The sequence below is a fragment of the Neoarius graeffei genome, chromosome 6 (assembly GCF_027579695.1).
Source record: "Neoarius graeffei isolate fNeoGra1 chromosome 6, fNeoGra1.pri, whole genome shotgun sequence".
NCBI classification, from domain to species: domain Eukaryota; kingdom Metazoa; phylum Chordata; class Actinopteri; order Siluriformes; family Ariidae; genus Neoarius; species Neoarius graeffei.
The window spans coordinates 80,065,339-80,077,795 of NC_083574.1; the positions used below are offsets into that span (position 1 = coordinate 80,065,339).

Sequence of the window (12,457 nt, forward strand, 5' to 3'; positions counted from 1 at the left end):
TGGTCCGGGGGGTGGTTTGGCTGTGTGCTGCGCCTGAGCTTCAAAGCGGGCAAAGAAGCTGTTCAGCTCCTCCGCAAGTGCCGCATCTGAGTCCCCGGCTGACACAGCACAGCCCCTGTAGTTTGTTATTGCCTGAATGCCCTGCCACAGCTGCCTGGGGCTTGTCAGCTGCTCCTCAATCCTTCTCCTGTGGTCCGCTTTGGCTGCGCTGATGCCTTTCTTCAGGTCAGCCCGAGTCCTACTGTATAGCGCTCAGTTGCCGGATCTGAAGGCTGCATCCCGGGCACGTAGGAGTGCACGGACCTGGCCGGTCATCCATGGTTTCTCATTCGGGAACACCCGAATGGTCTTTACCATGGTGACTGTGTCAATGCAGTGCTTGATGTAAGCTAGCACTGCATCCGTATACGTGGCCAGGTCCTCGTGATGGAAAACTTCCCACTGTGTTCGTTCAAAGCAGTCCTGGAGTCGGGGGAGGGCGTCGTCAGGCCAGGTGGTAATTGTCCATCTTTGTGGCTTTGATTGCCGGCTGAGGGGGGTGTATGCGGGGGGTAGGAACAGGGAGAGATGGTCAGACTGTCCGAGGTGGGGGAGGGGAATAGCTCTGTAGGCATGTTTAAGGTTGGAATAAACATGGTCCAGAGTATTTACTCCCCTCGTTGCACACTTCACATGTTGGTAAAATTTAGGCAACACCGTTTTGAGGTTTGCCTTATTGAAGTCTCCTGCAATGATTTGCTCGCCATTTGGGTAGGCTTGCTGGTGGTTGTTAATGTTGTTTGCGAGCAGAGAGAGAGCGGTTTTGACGTTAGCATCCGGTGGTATGTAGAAATGTATGTGCAAATGACGCTCCACAACAACTTGCTGTAACCATAGGCCCCAAGTGTGGACATCAGGCCCTCATACCCACCTCATGGAGTCTGTTCCTGACATTTGGGCAGAAACATGAACAACAGTCGCTTGCAAAGCTCATTTTGCAGGGCTCTGGCAGGGCGTTTCCTGTGCCACCTGGTACAAAGAAGGAGATAGCTGTGGGTGCATTTGGGTAATTGAGTGATCAATCTCATTAAATCAGTCTCATATTAAATTTGAAGGTTAATAATTAAATTGAATCAGTCTCATTTGAATCGTCTAAATTGAATCACTTAAAGTGAATCATTCAAGTGAGCCATTCAAGTGAATCACTCAAAGTCTCATCTCATCTCATCATCTCTAGCCGCTTTATCCTTCTACAGGGTCGCAGGCAAGCTGGAGCCTATCCCAGCTGACTACGGGCGAAAGGCGGGGTACACCCTGGACAAGTCGCCAGGTCATCACAGGGCTGACACATAGACACAGACAACCATTCACACTCACATTCACACCTACGGTCAATTTAGAGTCACCAGTTAACCTAACCTGCATGTCTTTGGACTGTGGGGGAAACCGGAGCACCCGGAGGAAACTCACGCGGACACGGGGAGAACATGCAAACTCCACACAGAAAGGCCCTCGCCGGCCCCGGGGCTCGAACCCAGGACCTTCTTGCTGTGAGGCGACAGCGCTAACCACTACACCACCGTGCCGCTCAATCACTCAAAGTGAATCACTTAATTTGTTATGATCACTTAACATATTACATAGGCGGCACGGTGGTGTAGTGGTTAGCGCTGTCGCCTCACAGCAAGAAGGTCCGGGTTCGAGCCCCGGGGCCGGCGAGGGCCTTTCTGTGTGGAGTTTGCATGTTCTCCCCATGTCCGCGTGGGTTTCCCCCACAGTCCAAAGACATGCAGGTTAGGTTAACTGGTGACTCTAAAATTGACTGTAGGTGTGAATGGTTGTTTGTCTCTATGTGTCAGCCCTGTGATGACCTGGTGACTTGTCCAGGGTGTACCCCGCCTTTCGCCCGTAGTCAGCTGGGATAGGCTCCAGCTTGCCTGCGACCCTGTAGAAGGATAAAGCGGCTAGAGATAATGAGATGAGATGAGACCATATTACATAACTTATATGCACCTTTCTGAATTCTTTGGGAGATTGGGGACTTCAAAGATTTTGTTAGACAACAAATAAAGACACAGTTTTCAATAATAAATGAATTTATTATAACAAAGATAAAAAAATGGATAATAGCAGATTGAAATATATACAAACAGTGAGGTGTGTGTGTGTGTGTGTGTGTGTGTAGATGTGTGTGTATATGTGTGTGAGAGGCCTTGTGTGGGTGTGGCCCACACAAGAGAATTAGCTTTGTGTAGCTAACTCCACGTGTGTTTGTGGGGGAGGAGTTGACCACGTGGCCAGGCCTATGTCCTAGCAAAAGAAAGGCTAGCATGGGTTGCTAACTGAGGTGTGGTTTATCAGGCCTGGTGGGGCCTGATTAGCTTTGTGTTGCTAAGTAGACAAAGGAATTAGCCGTGTGTTTAGCTAACTCCACGTGGTGGAGGCCTTGTGATCCCTTGAGACAAATACAATTACCCCTGGAGGCTAATGGAACAAAGAATTAGCCATAGGCTAATTTCACTAGCTTATAACAATATTGAATCCACTGAAATCTTGATGCGGTCAAGATGTATAAGGAAATTAAGTATGTTAGTACAGAATAAAGAGAAGCATGCACAGCCTATCTATTAAACAATTGAGAGATTAAAACAAAATAGATCAATTCAATTCGACACGTTATGTGTCTACAGTGTAACAAAATAAACCTGGGTTTAAATTCACACTTTCAATAAAAGCAAGTTTCTAAGACTAGCTATAATTATGCCCCAAAATGCCAGTCTTACTTAATATCTTGCTTATATGCAAGATTATGGAGATGTTCTAAAACTTCTGAGTCCACCAGAGCATGTGGGTCGTTTCCGTGGAAAGCAGAGGATTCTTGATCCGACGACTCGTGGCTCGTGGGAAGAAAAAACTCTGATTAACAATGTGCACAGCGCTTCAATCAGGAGGAATTCTGGTCGCTCCTAATTATAAATTGACTGCTTTGAGCTGCAGTCGTACATACTTAATGAATTAAACCGGTTGTAACTCACTGAGTTTAAAATCGCGCGATCTTAGAGTCTACCGTGGCCAAAGGTAAACAAAGAAAAGCATGAAACTCTGATTCTTGCAAGAAAGAAAAGAAAAGACGTCTTTATCTGGTTTGCTCGCAGCGCGAGCCTTCCTCCTTGTGTCCGTGTTGATTCATGGCGCCAAAAGAGAAGGAGCTGAGCGCTTCTGGGTCTCTTATGCCTTCCTGTAGAAAGTGACGTAGGTGATCCCGCCCCGGCGTGACGCAGGTCAACGCGGAAGTGGGCTGATGGGAAATGTAGTTTCTTAAAGAGACAGTGGATGTACCTACATAGCGATTCCGCTGCTGGGTTGTAAAACCCTCCTATGATCCTCTCCACATCTGCTGGTGTACTGGTGTGTCCCCTGGTATCACCTGCAAGTTTTTGACACTGCTGGGAGACACAGCAAACCTTCTTGCCACACCTCACAATGATGTGCCATCTTGGATGAGCAGCACTACCTGAGCAAATTCAGTGAGTGACAGACACCACCTCATGGTACCTCCAGGGGAGGAACACTGTCAGAATGCAAATGTGACTATAAAAACAGCCAGAAAGGTTGAAAACAGCGAAATGGTCTGTGGCAGAATAACTCAATTTTTAGGGCATGTTTTGGTTATTGCCTCTCATTTCTACCTGTTCCCTGTTACATTTGCACAACAGTAAGCAAAATGGAATCACAATCAGTGCTGCTTCCTAACTGGACATGCTGATTTCACAGAAGTATGATTAACTTGGAATAGCAACGCATTATTATGGTGTTCCCTTTATTTTTTTCAGCAGTATTTACAACTCTTATGAAGTAGTGGAGTTAATGTCAATGTGTGATTTGTTCAAACTTAGCAGTTCCTACAGAATACAAGCTCTCAGGGCTCTTTGAAAATACCTTATCTTCTTCTAACCTTCTCACGACCTCCTCAGGAACATTCCTTGACCTCAAGAAAGCAAACTCGTCCATCTTTCAGGCAGCTCTAAAATGGAATTAGTACAAAAGGATTAGTACATGACTAGCTAGGTCTTACCACTCCCTTGTACTAATTTGTGGGGGAATGATAATTAAGTGGAAGCTTACAGATGATAAGGCCAGACTATTACATGCTTTGTTCTTCATGTTCAAAAAAATAACGTTTGTTTGTTTTTTTTATTATTGAAGACGGAGCTTGACGTCTCCTGTTACATCAGAACACATTCAATATCAAGGAACGCTACTGACACTTTGTGGCCTGATGTAGAATTTCACAGATCATGACACTACATGTAATCTACGTATACGGTATTCATTCACCTTTTGGTTTATGGTCAACATGCCAGGGAGCCGGACCAACCCTGAGAAAAAAAATGTTGTACTGCAGTTCAGGCATTGAATGCAGTGAGCTGGACACAAAACCACTGCTTATAGAAGACTGCATTGACTTGGACACTGCAACTTTTCCCATTGGAGAGAGGTAATCTCCATGTTCAGTGAAATCCCTCGCTAATATTTGAACAGAGAAGAAAGTGAAAGGCACACTTTGTCACATATTTCAAACACATAGGCTACTTAAGTCTTATAAAAAGCTCCACAAGGTGTTTGATCCCGCAGCGTATGCCCCAATACCAGCTTATCTTGTCGTTTGATTACAGCTTGTCGACGTTATGGCATTGTGGCGTTATCCACAGTGCCAAAGCAGTACGTTTGTCAGCCAAATGGCAACGTTTAAAAGTGATCCCATCTACACAATTCTACAGCAGTTTGCTACGCCAGCAATATAGGTAGCAGTGTAGTATTGCATCATCTCATCTCATTATCTCTAGCAGCTTTATCCTTCTACAGGGTCGCAGGCAAGCTGGAGCCTATCCCAGCTGACTACGGGCGAAAGGCAGGGTACACCCTGGACAAGTCGCCAGGTCATCACAGGGCTGACACATAGACACAGACAACCATTCACACCTACGGTCAATTTAGAGTCACCAGTTAACCTAATCTGCATGTCTTTGGACTGTGGGGGAAACCGGAGCACCCGGAGGAAACCCACGCGGACACGGGGAGAACATGCAAACTCCACACAGAAAGGCCCTTGCCGGCCCCGGGGCTCGAACCCAGGACCTTCTTGCTGTGAGGCGACAGCGCTAACCACTACACCACCGTGCCGCCCAGTATTGCATCAACTTTTCTAAATGAACATGCAGAGCTTGGCTACTACTTGAGCAACTTAAAATGTGTTCATGGCAGATTAAGCCCTTTAGAGCTCAGCTCCCCCCCTTTCTCTCTACAGTAATACAAAAAGAAACGCTCCTTCTCCCTTCAAAAGCCAATTTCACCACTGGTTGTTTGCTAGATAGGATACAAAAGGTTCACTTACGGACATAGTAGAACTTCAGACTGGGCTAGGCTATGGCTGGGCTAGGTCGACTTCACGCACAGCACAAATTAGGATGACTGTACTAGTAGGTAAACACCAATTTGTCGAGTCGAGCCACTGAGTGAAATTAACAACTGCAGTAGTGGGACCGGTGATTCATGATTATGCTATATATCACAGTGACCAGTATGTTGTGGCAGCGTTAACCACAGTGCCAAAGTCACTGACCACCAGTGGCAACGTTTTAAACTGGCGCATGTGCACTGTGCACATAGTGTTGTTGCTGGGTCTTCTGGCGCTTGAGGCATGTGCACTGCCTTTCTCATAATTTCGACTTTTTATCTCATAATTTCGACTTTTTATCTCATAATTTCGACTTTTTCTGACCATCTTTTTTTTTTTTTTTTACTGGCGGAAATGGGCTTCCATCTCATGTAGTGTTGTAGTACTTGAAATCGATTTCAAGACCAATTTTTGAAGGTCTCGGTCTCGTCTCGGAATCAACCACTCGGTCTTGTCTCGGTCTTAGACATAGAGGACTCGGGATTTTATTTCAAGACAGGTCAAGATCACAACTGTGGGGCTTTCACTAAATTGCCTGTACATTGTCTGATTTATTTGTTAACATTGTTACTCTGATTGGATGTAAAATTGTCTGCTTCAAATGCAAACAATAACGTGATATTGTTTATTTGAAATGTTTCTGTCATGATCCTACCTGGTGGTTTCTCTCTTCAGGTAACATCTCCACTCAGCATTACCGGCCACGGCCGCACTCACTTCCTCTTATTAACTTTCAGTGACTGTCATTGGCTGTTGCCAATCACCTGCTTCCCCCCTGTGTGTATTTAAGCTGCAGTCCTCCCAAGCCTCAGTGTCAGATCATCTGCAACTCTCAGCCTGATAACCTGCTCTGTGTTCCTACTACTCTGACTCCTGAAGATTTCCTGTTCTGTCTGACTCTGTCTGCTCTCCAGCCCCGGTAACCTGATCTGCCTTCTGTCCTGTCGACGCTGCCTCTTGCCTGCCCCTCCTGTACCTTTGCCTGATCTCCAGTTCACTTAGCCCTATGGCCACACCTCTCTGACTATGCCTGGTCCTGTCTCATTTCTGAAGCTAAGCAGGGTTGGGCCTGGTCAGTACTTGGATGGGAGACCTCACCAGCCATCCCTGCCTCTCAGTTCTCCTGCTACTGGACTTCTCCCACACACATTCTTCCAACTCCCCTTTCCCCTATTATTAATAAACTGTGGTTTGAGCGCATTTGATCTCCTGTCTGTTCCATGACAGTTTCTTCCTGTTAATGTCTGTCACCCCTGCCCCCTTCACACACTGGTCTTGACTTGGTCTCGCCATGCCTTGGTCTTGGTTTTGACTTAATCTCAAACTCTCAAAGTCTTGGTCTTGTATTGGTCTCGATACACTTTGGTCTTGGTCATGATTTGGTCTTGGTTTAGGTGGCCTTGACAATAATACTAGTCTCATGTGCTCACTTGTCTTAAAATCAGGTTGACCTGGGTCGAGCATTTTGGAAATTCATGGGTGAAGTGGTCAGTGCCAATGCCGAAATGGACTTCCTGAGTGCTACATGATCTGACCCAGTGTATCACTTTGACTCAGAGAGAGTAGAAGGAAGCATAGAGATGATGCGGGACTTCTGGAAGCAGGTGGTTCTGTTGACTCAGAAGAAGAATTATCAGGGAGCAAGATATATCCTGGGACAGCTCCTCCATGGTTTACAGGTTCATTACACATTGCAAAAACATTTTTAATCAAGTTAGCAACTTACCAAGTCTGCTTCAAATTGTGTAAACGAGGTCCACAGCAGCATTTGAAGACCAATAAAGTTCAAAAATATATATTAAATGTCTTTCAATGTTTCAGTATTAAATGTGCAAAAAACACAGTCCATTATCCATACTTATACTTCTTAATCCAAAAATAAAATGCAATCTACCGAATAGTACTTTATGTATGGTTATGTGTTTTTAGGACTTTTATAGTCACAGCAGCTGGGTGGAAATGGGACAGCGTACTGAGTACCTTCATCTGTTGCACCCCAAAGAACCGGCAGTACCTGTAACTTCAGGTGAGCTGCAGAGTGTGCAGAATGAGGTTGACTTTGGGACAAATGCAACCCCCCCAAAAAAACAAACAAATAAACAAACAAAAAAAAAAAAACCCACACACCATGATCTTTAGTCCTGTGAAAAAATCTTAGGCACACTATTTTTTTTCATACAAACTTTGTTATAGATTTTGATTTCATGACTTCTACATTATCAAGTTAGTACAAAAACATTTTACAGTTCTACTTGTTAATTTTCCAACACAAAATTAAATGTTACAGAAAAAAAAATGTATTACATAAGAGAACACTCTCCAGATTAAAAAAGAAAGCATAATGAAGGCTACTGGGTTTTGGTGCAAAATTAAGAAGCCTAGTGTGACAGTCAAAGTGCCCAGAAGAACTGTGGCTGGTTCTGTAAGATGCTCAGTAAAACCTACAGCTCATTTCCTTATAAAACTGCACTCATGGTACCTGAGACTACTATTTTTTATTTTTATTTTTTTAAAGAAAATGGTCAAGTCATCTCACACCAAATATCAACTTTATTAGGGCCCGAGCCCTATGGGCGAAGGCCCTATTGTTCTTGTAAGAGTTCACTATTATTATTCTTCCGTCTTCTTCTTCTTCTTCTTCTTCCGTCTTCTTCTTCTTCTTTATTTTTCTCCGCTGTTGGGCCATTTTCGGGGCACTTGCCATGGGCGAAAACGCACGAAATTTGGCACCAGTTCCGAGAATTGCCACCGCTACTCAGAACCAGAAGCCCAAACTTGTCCGGGCCTCAGGGCCTCTATAGCGCCCCCTAACTCGTTGTGATTTTGGCCTCCCGCATTAAGGTGCCTGGGTGCCATGTAGTTTGTAGTAGTGGCATGCCATTTGGTACGCATATGTATCTCACTAAGCCGGACAAAAATGTAATGCCAATGCATTAGCCACGCCCAACAGGAAGTGAGGTAATTTCACTTTTGTGCGAAATGCATGGCCACGAAGACGGCGCAACTCCTCCTAGACCGTTCATAGGAATGTCACCAAAATTGATACACTTCATCTACAGACATGGCTGACAAAAGTTACTAAATACGTTTCACGTAGGATAAACCGTTCAGAAGTTACACGTCAATCAATTTTCGATGCAAAATTTTACATGCTTAAAAATTCATAACTAATCTTCTGATTGCTCAAAACGGCTCATACTTCACACGCAAATCACTCATTGGGCTTCTGACATGTTACCCAATTTCTGTGATATTTTGCCACTGGGGTCGCTATTTTTGGCTAAAAAATCCAATCTTTCCTCAAATTTGGTCAAACTTCACGGCCACCCTCTTACTACCTCCCATGTCATGTATACCACGTTTTGGGAATTTTCGTCCATGGGGGGCGCTGTTTTTGGCCGACGCAATTGCTCCAAAACGGGTTTTTGGTAAATAATTCCATAATGCTTTTCCTTCACACCACTACCTTGTGATAGTACGTTGCTGTTGTAGACACTTATTTTTCCAACTCATAATCGCTCATGTACAGCATAGCGCCACCTACTGACATGGGAAAAACCAAAAAATTTATTCTTCAAAAATCTATATCTCATCTTCTATTTACTCAATTCTCATCAAACTTCATACGCAAGCTCTTCATAGCTCACCTGACGTCTACGCCAAATTTTGTGCACTTTCGCCCCTGGGGGTGCTGGTTATGGCAAAAATGATATTGCAGCTTCTGATTTGTCAAACTTGCCAAGCAAACTCTTTACAAGACCCTTATTGGGGCGCTTGCCATGGTCGACAACGCACGAAATTTGGCTCCTTTTTCTTAGACTGCCACCGCTACTGAGAACCAGAAGCCCAGACCCAGGCGGGCCTCAGGGCCTCTACAGCGCCCCCTAACTCGTTGTGATTTTGGCCTCCCGCATTAAGGTGCCTGGTTGCCATTAAGTTTGTGGTAGTGGTATGCCATTTGGTACGCATATGTATCTCACTAGGCCGGACAAAAATGTAATGCCAATGCTTTAGCCATGCCCAACAGGAAGTGAGGTAATTTCACTTTTGTGCGAAATGCATGGCCACGAAGACGGCGCAACTCCTCCTAGACCGTTCATAGGAATGTCACCAGAATTGATACACATCATCTACAGACATGGCTGACAAAAGTTCCTAAATAGGTTTCACGTAGCATAAACCGTTCAGAAGTTATACGTCAATCAATTTTCAATGCAAAATTTTACATGCTTAAAAATTCATAACAAATCTTCTACTTGCTCAAAACTGCTCATACTTCACTCGCAGATCACTCCTTGGGCTTCTGATATGTTACCCACTTTCTGTGATATTTCGCCACTGGGGGCGCTATTTTTGGGCAAAAATTCCAATCTTTCCTCAAACTTGGTCAAACTTCACGGCCACCCTCTTACTACCTCCCATGTCATGTGTACCACATTTTGGGAATTTTCGTCCATGGGGGGCGCTGTTTTTGGCCGACGCAATTGCTCCAAAACGGGTTTTTGGTAAATAATTCCATAATGCTTTTCCTTCACACCACTACCTTGTGATACTGCGTTGCTGTTGTAGACACTTATTTTTCCAACTCATAATCGCTCATGTACAGCATAGCGCCACCTACTGACATGGGAAAAACCAAAAATTTTATTCTTCAAAAATCTATATCTCATCTTCTATTTACTCAATTGTCATCAAACTTCATACGCAAACTCTTCATAGCTCACCTGACATGTACGCCAAATTTTGTGCACTTTCGCCCCTGGGGGTGCTGGTTATGGCAGAAATGATATTGCAGCTTCTGATTTGTCAAACGTGGCAAGCAAACTCTTTACAAGACCCTTATTGGGGCGCTATTATTATTAGGGCCCGAGCACCGTACAGTGCGAGACCCTATCGTTGCCATGTGTCCAATTCTGTGCTTTGTCGCCATTGCGGGAGTAATGTCTCTTGCCGAAGAAGCTGTGGAAGGTGTTTCGCAGGGACGCATGCCCCCGCCCCCCTTGGCCGCTGGCGCGAGGGCCCGTCGAGGCCGCTTGCGGCTTTAATTTCATTTGTTATGGCTCACTGCTTATAGTATTTTTTAAATATTGAAACATTTAATTTCATTATTTTTAAGCCATTTTGGTCTACAGCCTTTCTTTACATGTGCCTCAGACTTTTGCACAGTACTGTATCAGAATATGTAGCATATAACAATTAAACCTTAGCTGTTAGCTGTAAACATAGCAGTCTGACATTATTTGAATACTGTAACATTTGGTTTCAGGGGACACGCCTACCTGTGCTGCATGCCATAGATATAGATGTTATAATAATTTACTGGAAGCACTGGTCAGGGGTTCACCAGAGCCTCTTCTAACCACTGGATATTTCAGCACTTACCCAGTAAAACCTAGAGGTAAGTTCACTCCTCAAGGGTAAACTTGAAGCCACTCAAAGCCACAGACCTACATTATGTGTCATGCTAGTATCAAGCAAAAATTCCAATCCCAGCTGATAGTTCAATGACACATTATAACATTTAACCCCTTTAATTATGAAATTTTAAATGCAAATCTATGATCCTGCTTGTGTTAATTAATAAACTATCAATGGACCAGTTAAAGCAGCATCCTTAGTTTAGTCTGTGACCAAAATTAAGCTATTTATAATAGTTTTATTAGTGTGTAGTTGAATAATTTGGATCATTTACAGTGTTTTAAATGAAATCAAGATCAAATCCCAAAATTGGTATTCTTTCTTAGAAAGATATTTATCTGACTTTCCCATAAAATCTCCTTTTTTGTCATTATATTCTGACATATAGAGTCGCTGTGAGGAAAGGTGGCAGCCTGAGTAAAGTCAAGAAGGCAAAGTTGTTTGGTTTACATTACAGGCATTTAGCAGACGCTCTTATCCAGAGCAACATACAATGTACCCAGGGCAGCCTGGGGAGCAGTCAGGGGTTAGATGCCTTGCTCAAGGGTGATTCAGCCATTAATAATAATAATAATAATAATAATAATAATAATTTATTTCTATGTGCATTCCATAAGAATCTCAATGCCCTTACAATAATATATGTAAAATAACGATAACAAATAATTAAATATGTAATGTCCATGAAAACTCATTTACATAAAAACATTATCAAAGAGAAAAAAAATCAAGACTTAAAAGTTCAAAAATCAAAACTAAAAGGATGAGATATGTAAATCGAAAAGATTTACATTAAAGTCATTAATGTCAGTTGATTCTTTGAAGGCCTTTGGAAGTTGATTCCACAATCTTGGTGCACATGAAGCGAATGCACGCTTTCCATAAGTATCGGTTCTGTAACATGGTGTAGAAAGAACAATGATGTTATTACTGTTAGAGCGTAGTGACCGTAGTGGCTTCTTCACCACCAGTAGATCACTGAGATATGATGGCGCCAATCCATTGAGTACTTTGAAGGTCATCAACAAGATCTTGAATATTAGTCTCTTCTTCATTGTCAGCCAATGAAGTGAGCGTAAGACAGGTGTGATGTGGTCATATTTCTTCTTCAAAGTGACCATCCTTGCAGCTGCATTTTGGATGCGCTGCAATTTCGATAAGTCCTTGTCGGGGAGACCATACAACAAACTGTTGCAATAGTCCAACTTGGATGTTATGAATGCATGTACAAGCTTTTCTGTAGCAGCAGTATCAAGATATTTTCTAATCTGACCAATACGTCTGAGAGAATGTGAAGCGGATTTACATATATTACTGACCTGGGAAGACATCTTAAGATGGTGATCAAAGATGACCCCAAAATCACACGCTTCAGATATTGGCTCCTTCACAGATTCACCAACAGTGACATACTGGATGGCATCAACTGCAAGATACCGTGACTGAAAATGCAGAACCTCTGTTTTTGTTGTATTGCACCTCAGCTTATTGCACTTCATCCATTGAACAATGTCGCTAGCACAGTATTCCTGCTGGTCCAGGGAATCGAAGCAGCAACCTTTTGTTCCCAAAGCTGCTTCTCTAACCATTAGGCCATGGTTT

At 43.5% G+C, this 12,457-nt stretch overlaps 1 pseudogene; it reads left to right on the forward strand.

Annotated features, from left to right (window-relative positions):
• LOC132888331 (von Willebrand factor A domain-containing protein 7-like) overlaps positions 1-12,457 on the forward strand; it is a 156,520-nt pseudogene that overhangs the window by 14,391 nt on the left and 129,672 nt on the right.